Source organism: Scardinius erythrophthalmus, assembly GCF_964197995.2.
Source record: "Scardinius erythrophthalmus genome assembly, chromosome: 2".
Classification (NCBI taxonomy): Eukaryota; Metazoa; Chordata; class Actinopteri; order Cypriniformes; family Leuciscidae; genus Scardinius; species Scardinius erythrophthalmus.
In genome coordinates, this window is record NC_138222.1 from 12486681 (window position 1) to 12500021 (window position 13341).

General features: G+C 41.8%; 1 long non-coding RNA gene across 1 annotated transcript; it reads right to left on the reverse strand.

Moving 5' to 3' along the window:
* Positions 1-10314: 10314 nt before the first annotated feature.
* Positions 10315-12988, reverse strand: LOC308681269. Its single transcript, XR_014029012.1, has 7 exons — positions 12904-12988; positions 12754-12814; positions 11880-11998; positions 11213-11763; positions 10963-11056; positions 10754-10872; positions 10315-10650 (listed from the first exon to the last, which is right to left on the reverse strand). It is a non-coding gene; the product is annotated as an uncharacterized lncRNA (long non-coding RNA).
* Positions 12989-13341: the final 353 nt, after the last annotated feature.

Consider the following 13341-nt stretch of genomic DNA (forward strand, 5'->3'; position numbering starts at 1 on the left):
CTTGCCTAGCCAGAGCCCGATAAGCCAGTGGCTTGATCACATCGGAAGGTGGAGCGCCCAGATTCGGGGGCCCGACCCTGACAGAGGTTTATGTGAAGAAATTTGCGTGACACATGATGGGCCCATGTTCTGCAGTTAACACAACTCCAGCCGCCTGAACTGAAGAGGGGGCTGTGAGAGGCACTCGAGCGATCTTCAGGGGTGGTCCGGCCGCAGCGGGACATTACCCCCTCTTTCTGCTTGCTAGGACGGCTTCTTAGGCTCGTGATCCAGTGTGAGCTTTGGCCGAGGGCCCTGGTGCTTGGGGAGTGGGTAACGTTTCACTGGCTTGAAGCGTTGGCCGGTCTCAGCTGCTGGGCAGGGCTGGTAGACCTGAGGCGCTGGTTTCTCTGGCTGCGGCGTGCTCTTGGGGCGCCGTGAAGCAGAACTGGAGCACTTAGGAAGGAAGTGCTTTATAGCACTGGATGCCTTCTGGGCTTCAGTGAAACGTCCCGTGAATCCCTTAACGGAAGGGCCGAAGAGACCTGTAGTGGAGACTGGCGAGTCGAGGAAGGCGGTCCTGTCTGCATCCCTGATCTCTGTCAGGTTAAGCCACAAGTGGCACTCCAATACCACCAAGTTGGCCATGTTGCGGCCAATAGCCTGAGCGGTGGTCATAGTAGCCCACAGGGCCAGGTCCGTGGCGCTGCGGAGGTCTCTGAAGGCGACTGGATCAGGTCTCGACTCATCCATAGCACGGAGGAGCTTACCTTGGAACACCCGAAGGATCGCCATGGTGTGCAGTGCAGAAGTGGCCTGTCCAGCGGCGGCGCAAGCACGGTCTGCGATTGTAGAAGAAGTTCTGCACGGCTTGGATGGGTGCGCTGCTTTTGCTCTCCAACTGCCTGCAGTGGGAAGACACAAGTGGGCGGCGACCGCTTTCTCCAGTGGTGGGAGCTTCACGTATCCCTTTGCCTCAGCGCCGTCAACAGAAGAGAGCGTGGAAGAGGTAGGCATATGAAGACTTCAGTTGCAAAAACCAAAAAGGCCATCTGATTTTTTTCTTTTTTAAATTAGCTTTTTTTTCTTTTTTTTTCTGCAAGGCTTTATTTAGATTCAGTGATTTCACTTTAATGGCAACTAAAATTACCTCATTGCCATTAAAGTATAATTACTTAACTAAACATAGGAGCCTGATTTAAAAAAAAAAAAGAAGCTTATATAAAAAAAAAAAGTTAGATGGACTTTAAGGTTTTTGCATTTAAAGTCTTCACATGCCTTTCAGTGTATCAATGAACTTTAGTTATTGTATTTATACTATATTATACTCCAAATCTACAGTTGTACTGCAGTTATACTTCATTATTCTGAAGTTGTACTTTTTGTACTGTGGTTTTACTACTTTTGAACTTCAATGTACTGCACTTATATTGTATTATACTTCGCTATACTGCAAATCTACAGTTGCACTTCAATGCACTGCAGTTATACTGCTTTGAACTGCAGTTTTACTGCAGTTGTACTTCAATGTACTGCAGTTATTTTTTGTAATGTGTCATTCCCAAATTTACATCATGTAGTAGATTATTGTTAATGTTTCCTCTAATCAGTCCACCAGGAGGAATTAAGTGCAATTCTGGACACTTTTTGGGTTTAGCGTATCCACAGGTGGTCAAATTAAAACAATGCTTAACAGTCCAAGAACAATTGTTTGGATAGATGAAGTTATCTATGCTATGTGAACATTCTCCTACACCAGGGGTGCCCAATCCTGCTCCTGCCAAACGACTGTCCTGGGGTGCGTTTCCCGAACAACAACATAACTTGCTGCTTAACTACCATAGTACGATGCATCGTTGAAGAAATCAGCTAGCTAGTCACGACTGTTTCCCGAAACCATACTGTCGCAAAGTGGTCGTTCAACCACTTTGGTTTATGACGTCATGCACGTGGTGGAGTAATAACTTCTTTTAATGAATCTGTTTGAGATCGAATTAACGCTAGATGTTTTGCTATAAATTACAGACATGACATCTGAGGACTATTTCTCATTTTTCTCAGTTATTTTGCTTTATTTCCAGATTCAATCATAGGCTCGTTCTTACATAGTAGAGCACGTTCGCACATGCACATTCTTCAAAAACGGTGCTTTAAATCTCTTGACAAACTAAAAGACATAATTACATTTATATGTATTCTAAATAAAAGACACAGGTTGTACTGAATATCAGCTTGCTTATTTTGCTCAAGATGAGGATTTATTAAGTCCACATGTCATGCAAACTAGAAACTATGCTTCTAACCACACGTCGAGAGCTGTCGTTCCAACTACACAACTTTGTGATACTGTTTGCGAATGTTCGTTAGAACGATGGTTTCGGGAAACACTGACTCGTTGAACTATGCTGATAACGACGGAACTTGCGAACATAATTGGCTAACCATGCTTTTGGGAAACGCACCCCTGCACAGTTCATCTCCAACCCTAATCAAACCTTAATTGGTTGCTTCAGGTGTGTTTGATTAGGGCTGGAGATGACAGTCGATCGGGAGGAGCAGGATTGGGCACCCCTGTCCTACACAATATGTTCCTTCCTTTCGGTTGGTCCACACAAAAGTTTTTGTTTTTTGCTCGTTAGGTATGCACGATGTGAGATTGTATGTCGACACTGTGAACCTTATATGTGTGTCATTGTATGTTTCTGTGTGTGTGCACCTATATGTTGCAGGTTCCAAATTTTTAACATAATAGCACAATTTTGGGTCTATGCCATTGTTGTTGTTTTCGTGTAAACATTGTCACCTGGATCTATTTTAAGCTGATACCAGGCAGTGATGTTGTGCTTGAATTTTGGTGCTCAAATGAATCCTGAAATGTTTTCAGTGGGTGGGTGGGTGGGTGCTACCTAAACTACAGCCAATTTATGGAGTGCAATTTGGATCTGGTACTAAACCAGGAGGCCATGTAGCTGTCTCTTTGGTTGTGATTGTGATTTTTACCATGGATGGCCCCTCCGAGTATTTCCACACCCACCTCCCACATTTCAGGTTGTGTGTGAGCGAAATTCTTTGGCCCAGTCTGATGCACGTGGGCCTAGACACTTTTCTTTCACCCGGCCTCCATGGGATCGCTGCAGTCGATCTGGAAGGCAAGAAGAGAAGACAGTGACAGTTATTTATTTATTCTGTGAACCTTTAAATGATTTGCACTGTGACATGTGGTGCCATCGCAGTTTCCCTTTTATGGTTGTGGCCACACAGCTGTTGCATACAGCTTTAATTTTATACAGTTCATGCCATCGGGGTGTGAAAGTACCTTGCTTCACAAAAATACCATTACCATGAGAGTTTTCACCTTCTGAGAATTTCACCTCAGAATTTGGGTTGAATTGTGCATCATTTATTAAGTCTGTAATAGGGCTGCACGATTTTGAGAAAAAACCTAATTGCGTTTTTTCTGACAAATATTGCGATTGCGGTGCGATTTTCGATTTTTTTGGTTTTATTTATTTTAAAGCTTAAAACTGTACTTTTTATGTAATTTATGTATATATAACCTTATTGTAAAGTGTTACTGATTAGTTATACACCGATTCAGACGTCTCCTGAGTTCACTGTTGGAAAGATCAGTTGTTTTAACCATTCATTAAAATGAATCGGTTCAAAGGAGTCATTAGTTCGCGAATTGGACGTGTCATGCGCGTTGTGTGATTATCCCAGCAGTTAGGACATGGACATCCAAGATTTCTGTCAACACAGAAAACATTTCATCACTGGATATTTTTTTTCGTTTAATTAAAGAGTTTTTTTTTTTGTCAGTTAAATGTCCGGAACGCTTTTGAGTTCAATTTATTTAGCACAATTCACACCCAGCGGTAATTCAGGGGGAAAAAAAATCTCCGAATGATCCACATGAAACTTTGGTCTTCCGACCTTTTACCACCGTGTCGATTTATTTTGTGCGAGGGAGAGAGAGCAAGACAGCGCTTAGTTTGGAGACTGTGAAGTCTTGTTTACTTTCGCCAGGCTCCGAAGAGAGAGAGAGAGAGAGAGAGAGAATGCGCGCGCGCGCGACCGGCTCTCTCTCTGCTCGTTCTGTTAAACATGCGCCCTGTCACTCACAAGCGCAGCAGTTCATCTACATTACTCACCGATCAAATAATACTTTGGCGGGACAAAAATTCACTTTGGCGGGCGCTAAAACAAGTTCAATGCAGAAAATTCATGCGTGAATTTAACTTAGTAGGCTACATGACCATGCACTCGCACAAATGCGACCACATAAAATTTTAACTCGCACATTCTCAAAAAATGGTCACATATTTCGGCCATTTCTGCGCAGTTACAAGCTTTTTCTATTGGCACAATTCGAGGTAGCCTACACGTTGTGTGTTAGCTGCTTTGCTGCTGACAGAAATACGGTGCACTGCATACAACCTTGTAACTTTCCATTGCCATTTCTAATTGGCCAGCAAGCCAGGAACGCGAGATTCGACCATTTTGATTGGCTAATAGGTTTGTCACTCAAATGTCAGAGGTGGGGGAAAAAACCTCAGACTCCTGAGGTTAGGTTATTGCGGGAGTTAAAACCTCAATATCGATGCGATAAAGGTTAATCGTGCAGCCCTAGTCTGTAAACACTCTAAACAGTGTAACTTTGAGTACACAACTAGTTTACAACTACATTTTTCGTTTGTACTGCAACTAAACTACAAGTGAACATAATATGTATACTGATAGTTTACTAGTCAAATACTTGTAGCACATTTATTTTTGTTATCACTTTTAAGTGCACTCTCAGTAAACTACTAGTTGTCATGGTTTTGGGTTTTGTTTGTGTTCATGTCTTTGTATTCATGCTCCATGTGTTCAGTATTTAGTTTGTTCAATAAAACTGCATTTGGATTCACTACAACTTAGTGATGGGAAACCGAGGCTTTCTGAAGCATTTGAGGCTTTCATCAAATTGTGCTGAAAAAAGGTTCATTATTTGAAGCTTTTAACACAATGCGCATTAGTGACATCTAGTGGTCAGACTTGTTTTCTCCACCATATCTAAAAAATAACTGCAGTGCAGAAGAAGCCCGTGACCAAACTAAGCTTCGGAAGTCCGTGTCATACAAGAGTGGGATCAATACAGTTCTATCTGATTTCATCGAAATTAATTTGTGCCAATGAGACCACAACTCGTGTCATGTAGCCTGGTCAACAGATTCACATATTGATCAATAATATAAAATATACAAGTATGTGATCATAGTTATAGTAATTGTAATTGAAAAAAAAATATTTTATGTGTTCTGTTTTAAAAAAAATATAAATTATGTTAAATCATTTAAATAATGCCTCCTCTATAATCATTTCCCTTTATGCATCAGAAGAGGTCGCGTTGAAGAGTTCAAAGAGTAGAATCTTATGAATGTGTGCGGTGAGGACCACAGGTGAAGGCTGTCTGACCGACTCATAAGCAAGTGAGATAGCCTCGACCACTCACTTGCTCATTCTCTGCTTTAGATGCAGGGGATCCTTTTTAGGGGGCCCAAAACATACAAACAGCTGTTCAGGTTTACACCACAGGGCAGCTCTGTAGACATAGGTATCTAGCGCCCTGACTGGGAATAGCATATTATTCTTTTCCTAGTCCAAGTTTTGGAAAGGAGGAGGACAGAAGGCCTGCAGCACAATAGATCTAGCCACATTAGTGGTTACCTTTGGAACATAGCCTGGTATAGGTTACCTGTAACCTCTGTTGGTGAGTTCTATGTTTATATCAAGTCAAGTCAAGTCAAGTCAACCTTTGGAACATAGACTGATCTAGAATGAAGGGACGCTTTAACCATGCCAGGTGCAAATTCCAAGCATGAGGGTGCAATCGACAATGCTTGCAAATCTCCCATCCTTTTAAGAGAAGTGATAGCGAGGAGGAACAAAGCTTTCAGGGTGAGAAACTTGGCCGGAACCTCCTCCTATGGCCTTGAAGGACAATGGCCAGATCCCATGTTGGCACCTTGGTATGAGCTGCAGGCCTCAGCCTCAGAATACCACAGAGGAAAACGAGATACCAAGGGGTTTTTACCCAAAGACATTCCACCCAAAAGAATGTGGTAAGCACCTATGGCCACCACATAAACCTTTCAAGTGGACAGAGATTGACCTGCAGTGAACCGATCCTGCAGGAACTCCAGCACTGTACCAACCGGGCAGTTAACTGGGTCCAACTGACGGTCACTACACCATGAAGTGAAGACTCTCCATTTCAAGGCATAATGTTTCCTCGTGAAGGGAGCTGTGCAGTGTAGAATGGTCTCCACAACCTCTGTTGAGAGTCCTGTCCCTATGATCTGTGCCCCCTCAGAGGCCAAGCCCACAGGTTCCACAGTTCTGGGCAGGGGTGAACAATCGAGCCCCCTGCTTGGGACAGAAGGTCCCTTCTGATGGGTAACTCCAGCGGAGGCCCGTCGAGGAGAGACACTAGATTGGGGAATCTAGCCCGCCCACCGCGGGGCTATAAGAAGTAGGCGAACATGGTCCCTGCAAACTCTCTCCAGAACTCCCGGGAGCCGAGCGATCGGGGCGAAAAGCATACAAAAATAGCCTCAGCCACATTTGTACCATAGCATCCAGTCCCAGAGGAGAACCAAAGTGTACAGTGAGACGTCTCTCGAGACGCAAACAGATCCACTTGTGCCTGGCCGAACACCTTCCATATTTGCTCCATCACCTCGGGATTCCAGCTTCCATTCTCCGGGCCTCAGTGTCTCGACAACAGGAGGATTTGCTGTGCCAGTTTGCAGATAGGATGCGAGCGCAAACCCCCCTGGTGATTTATATAGTCAACCACCGATGTGTTGTCTGTGTGGACGAGCACATGATGGCCCCTGAGGTCTGTGAGGAAGTTCTTTAGGGCAAGAAATACAGCCAACATCTCCAGGCGGTTGACCTGCCATGAGAGATGGTGGTCCCTCCACAGACCCTGAGTTGAGTGTCCTTATAGGATCGCTCCCCAGCCCGTGAGAGATGTATCTGTCATTAGTGTCTTGTGAAGACAAGAAAGCTCCCAACATGGGACCCTGGGACAGGAACCAATGTTTCTTCCACATAACCAGGGAACGTAAGCATCGCCGTGTAACGCTGATCATGTGAAAGGGGTTGCCCCTCAGGGAAAACCCTTTGGTCCTGAGCCACTACTGCAGGGGTCTCATGTACAACAGGTATCACGTTGGACACTGCTGCCATCAGACCCAACAGTCTCTGAAACTGTTTGACAGTGAGTGACTGGCCTAGCTTTATTCTTTTCACAGCTGAAAGGATGGACTCTATGCATGCCGGTGAAAGGCATACCTGCATCGACATTGAGTCCCAAACCACACATAGAAAAGTGGTCCTCTGTAGTGGAGAAAGCACACTCTTTTTGGCCTTTAGCCGTAACCCCAACTTTTTCATGTGGGCGAGAACGACATCTCGATGCCGAACCGCCGACTGAGCTAGAATCAACCAATCGCCGATGTAGTGTTCATGATGCGAATACCCTGCAGGCGCAGAGGCGCCAGAGTTACATCTGCACATTTCGTGAAAGTGTGGGGTGATAGTGTTAGGCCGAATGGACGAACTCAATATTGGTAAGCTTTGCCCCCGAAAGCAAACCTCAGGAACTTCCTGTGATATGGAAGGATGGATATATGGAAATATGCGTCCTTGAGGTCTATCATGACAATCCAGTCCTCAGATCTGATCTATGGCACGATTTGTCTCAGTGATAACATTTTGAACTTTAGTTGCATGACTGACTTGTTCAGAACTTGAAGATCCAAAATGGGACGCAACCCCCATCCTTCTTTGGAACTATGAAATACCGACAGTAGAACCCGGTTTCCCTGTTAGAGGGAGGTACATATTCTATGGCCCCTTTCTCTAACAGGGTCTTCACTTCCTGTTCCATTACCAGAACCTGCTTGGGGCCCACCACGGTGGATAGGACCCCCATAAACCTGGGTGGGCAAGACCCACACTGTATTTGATAACCCTTTTCTATCTTTTACAGGACCCAACGAGAAACATTTAACAGTAGCTTCCACGCTGCCAAAAATCATACTAGTGGTACCAGCCACTCAAGACTGGCTTCTGTTTTTTGTTGTGCAATCAGCCCGACGCCCTGTAACGGCAAACCAGCAGGGAACGACCGAACTGACTGCTCTAGAATCCTCCTTGGAGGAGGAGGGTATCCCGGGGCCACTACGTTTCCAAGTGAACCTTGAGATAGTACAGGTCAAAAGTTTGGAAACATTACGTTTTTTTTATATTTTTGAAAGAAGTCTCTAATGCTTATCAAGGCTGCATTTATTTGATCAAAAATACAGAAAAAACAGTAATATTATTTTATATATTTTATATTTTTTATATATTTTTATATATTATATATATATTTTTTTTTTTTTTTTTTTACTTTTTATTCATCAAAGTAGCCTAAAAAAAGTATCACAGGTTATGAAAAAATATTAAGCAGCAGAACTGTTTCCAACTTTGATAATGAATCATCATATTAGAATGATTTCTAAAGGATCATGTGATAGACTGGAGTACTGATCCTGAAAATTCAGCTTTGCATCACAGAAATAAATTTGTATAATAGATTATAAATAAATACATTTTATTTTATAAAGACGGGCATGAATTTGAGGTTCATTTAGACCATGAACTCATTCAGGAGGTTAAAGTCAAGTAAACCGTGTTTGAAAGTCAAATCAAATCTGAACTGTTTTTGTTTTATTAGAGGAGAGTTGTCACATCACGTGGCTTTATTGTTTATGCATGCAATGGTTTTTCCACATTTGTCATACTGTATTACAGCATGGTCTCAAACATCAGCGTCCACTCTGAAACCAGTCACTTCTCTATATAAACAGGCAATTAAGATATTTGACAAGAAACCTATGAGATGGTATCATTGTGATATCATACAAAGCACAAGTTTATTTACTTTTGAAAATTTTGTATATTTTAGTATTTTGAAATTGACTTTTAAATGTTTGAACAACTGTGTGTCACCACTGTTCTCTGGCCTCATGGAGAGGTGTCAGGGCTCTCTTAGACCTTCCACCAGAGCCTCAGTTAGTGGGGATTGTGTGCTCCCAAAGTTTAGAAAATCTTTTGGACAGTCTAGCTTCTCCTTCAGAGGGGCTACACTATGGAACTCTCTCCCCACTGGATTCAAACTGCAGAACAATATTAACATCTTTACCAGAGAGCTCAAACAGAGGCTTAAATCGGGCCAAAGTTGTTCCCATGTGTAAAATGTGCCTTGTCTTGTTCAACAATGTGTTTTTATCTGTTGTAAAAGCCCCCTATGGACAGGTGTTGAAAATTAGCACATGTGCTATAACACTTTAAACAATGCACCTGGTTCGTCCAATGTTATTGCTATGTCCATATTAAATAAATAAATAAAATAAATGATAATTTAAAGTATAATAAATTGAAAACCAATTATTTTAAATTGTAATAATATATCACGATATTACATTTTTTTTCTGTATTTTTGATCAAATAAATGCAGGCTTGATGAGCAGAAGAAACTTCTTTCAAAAACATTAAAAATAGTAATGTTTCCAAACTTTTGACCTGAACTGTATGCTCGCCGGAGACCGCTGCGCCCTGAAGCACATGAGGTGGAAGTGTTGGCAGAAAGGTCCCCTGAGGGCACAGAAGAGAGACGGGCACCGTATAATATTAGGTGTTGACCGCTTCACTTCGGGGGAGACTGGGTCCTCAGATCTGTCTTACCCCTTGAAGACTGCGACTGAGAGGACCCTGCCTGTCCTCAGCCTTTCTGTGGGGGAGCATGCACTGCATGAAAATTGGGATTTCCGACCCCGTAAACGGCCGTAAATGTCCCTAATTTTCGGCAGTTAACGACAATTTACAGCCTGTGAACGTCGCGTTCGTCTGTGCCGAATATTGTCGGAAACGAACCATGACGTATGCAGAGCGCTCGCGCCGGAGGTGTGAATGGCTCTAATTACCATATGAATAGCAGCTCCCGCCAGAGAAAGGCTTGAATTTCCTTCCTCACTATTGGTTGAACCCACGTGGTTTAAACAAGAAAAATCACTCGTGATTGGTTGGCAGATCTGTTACTATTGGTCACCCTCACTTATTATAAATTCAAAAAATTATAATATTCATATAAATTATGATATATAAATTATTTTTTTTATGTTTATAATATGCTATTCTGTGGTATATTCATGTCATTGTTAACCTATCGACTACACTATTACCATCAAGGACATGAATTTATAAAGGAAAGGAAAATTTGCCAGGGACATGCTGTTTATTCAAAGAAAGCTTTATTAGCACAAACACAAAACAATATACACCTATGTACAAAGCATAGATCATCTGCACACACAACATATTGGAAGCTCAGTGTCTGTTTTCATCTTCGGAGCTGTAGGTGACTAGCGGCGCTCTCTCTGAATTCGATCCACTTTGAAAACGTCTGTGGTGTGTTGCCCTGTATTTAGGAGTCGCCTCTAAGCTCGACTGCAGCGTAGGACAGAGCTCTGTGAGCTCCTGGCTGGTGGTTGAACTTCATCGGACATCAGATCTATGGTGGCGCACTTCCAAATGCCCACGTCATCCTCACCTAGCACACCGTCTCGCTTCTAGCAGCTGTAAAAACAATACAGACAATCAGTACTGTGATGCACTGTGTATGGACACAAAACATCTATTAATGCACATGAAAAATAGTCACATTGACTCAAAATCTTACCCTCTTTCTTCTCGCTCGACTCTGACCTGAACTCTTCACAGCTTCGGCCTGCAATGCCAGATCTGGTTGTTTGTACCTGAAGCTCCTGCGTGCTGTCTCGTAGTATGTCTTACAGGCAGCTGGAAAACAATTAAATGAGAGTGATATGAATAAAAACAACGCAAGTCACAGTAAAATGAAACAAGGAGAAAATAGTAAAAGTTACTTACAATGTCGTCATGATCAGCGTCATGAAAATCTGGACTTGCAGACATGGCTCTGAGTAAATGTGAGGTTACGCCCTCGTTAGGAGGCGAGGTTACTCTGTGGAAACAAAATGTATGATTAAGATCGTAAACTATAACAGATCTATTTTCAAGAGAATGAAAGCATATTCTTTGAATCTTACCTTTAAAATGTTTGTAAGTTTATATGAAAGTAAAAAAATAAAAGAATGTAAGATACTTTTTTTTTTTTTACCTTGATCCAGTTCGTAGCGCCCACAATTTGTCTCAGAGTTGTGAAGATGGCATACTGCTTCCTGCAAATTACAGGATTATTTACATTAAACAAATAATAGCCATCAGCCATCGTTATGAGGCGAGGTTACTCTGTGGAAACAAAATGTATGATTAAGATCAGTATCTATAACGGATCTATTTTCTTATACAAGAGAATGAAAGCATATTCTTTGAATCTTACCTTTAAAATGTTTGTAAGCTTTTATGAAAGTTCTTTTTTTTTTTTTTTTTACCTTGCTCCAGTTCGTAGCGCCCACAATTTGTCTCAGTTGAGAAGATGGCATACTGCTACCTGTAAATTAAAGGATTATTTACAAGTCGACTCTAATCTCAACTGCAGCGTGGTACAGAGCTCGGTGAGCTCCTGGCTGCGAAAGGACGGAGGTCGCACAATCCATCCAGACACCCCGCCGACGATGCCGTCTTCCTCATCAGACATCAGGTCATGGTAGCACACTTCCGAAGGCCCACTTCATCCTCAGCTAGCACACTCTGTCTCGCTTCTAGCAGCTGTAAAAACCAATAAAGATAATCAATACTGCGCAATACACTGCGTATGGACAACACACATCTATTAATGCACCTGAAAAATCACATTGACCGAAAACTTATCTACTAAATCTTACCGTCTTTCTTATCGCTCGACTCCGAGCTGAATTCACCACAGCTTCCGCCTGCAATGCAAGATCTGGTTGTTTGTACCTGAAGCTCCTGCGCACTGTCGTGTAATATGTCTTAAAGGCAGCTGGAAAACAATTAATTGAGAGTGATCTTAATAAGAACAACATAAGTCACAGTAAAATTAATAAGAACAACATAAGTCACAGTAATATTAAACAAAGGAGAAAAAATGCAACCGGGTGAAATTCAAGAAATACACACCGGAAGCAAACTATGCTTTTTGAAATTGGGGTTTTATTCTGACTGCTGTTTAAAATAAGTGACAGCGGTCAATGGAAGCACAATTAAACACATAAAAGTCTGATTAAGAAAAAAGTTTGCCTTGTTCGAAGAGATTTCACAAGAAAAAAAAATAGATTTCACTAGTTAAACAAAACAACAACAAAAAAAAAAATTGTAGAAACAGTTTACAGTAAATTTGAAGATGACAATCAAATGTCACAAAAAGCTTAACCAGTGGATCAATGCCCAAATCCACAGAATACTTAACTCAATTCAAACTGAAATGCAGTGTAATACATTGCAACTGGTCAGATTTAAATTGATTTCTCCAAACCAAAATACGTTACAATTAAATACGATAACACAAACTGGAATACGGAAGTGGCTGAGGTAACGTTAGGCCTAAGTTACAAGAGAAATAAAAGCACTTAAACAAAGCCACAACCCACGTTTAATCATGCCATGCGGAACCAGAAATATGCATTTAACCATTAAGTTATACTGTATAATCACAGAATATAGATTCAACTAATTAACAGATTTATCAAATAAACATGCCATCAGTAATTTCCCCCATAAACCATGAAACGTACATACCCAATCCTTTACCGTCCGATCACCACGAGGTTCACTCGTCACACATGCGCTCCAAATAAATCTATAAACAAAAATGTACACATCAAATGTTCTTTTAACTTCGCTTCACAACTTATTTGTGCATATTAAAGATATTGGAGTAATATTTACCAAGAAAGATGAACGTATAACACAGAATCCGCTCGATGCACGCACCGTCATGGAGCTCTCCTGAACAGTGTAAAATGGCGTCTCTGGTCGCGCGCACGCGTCCAGCACAAGTGAATAGTATCGCGAGAGGAGAAGGATTTCTTAAAGGGGCCACACACATTTTTAATGCAAACTAGAAACGAGGTATATTTACACTACTACTAGGCCAGAAAAGTAACAAAAAAGTTACTTACACACAATATTGTCATTATCAGCATCATGTCAATTGATCTAAGTAAAAATATATGCACAGAATTGAGAAAATAGTATTTAGCCTATAGAGATAAATTGTGGCCGATCACAGGGCAAACATGTGAATGTTCACGGTACATTTTATGCAAACAACTCTAATCGTAGTTGTAACTCTATATGTACAGTAGGCATAATTCTTGTCATTGC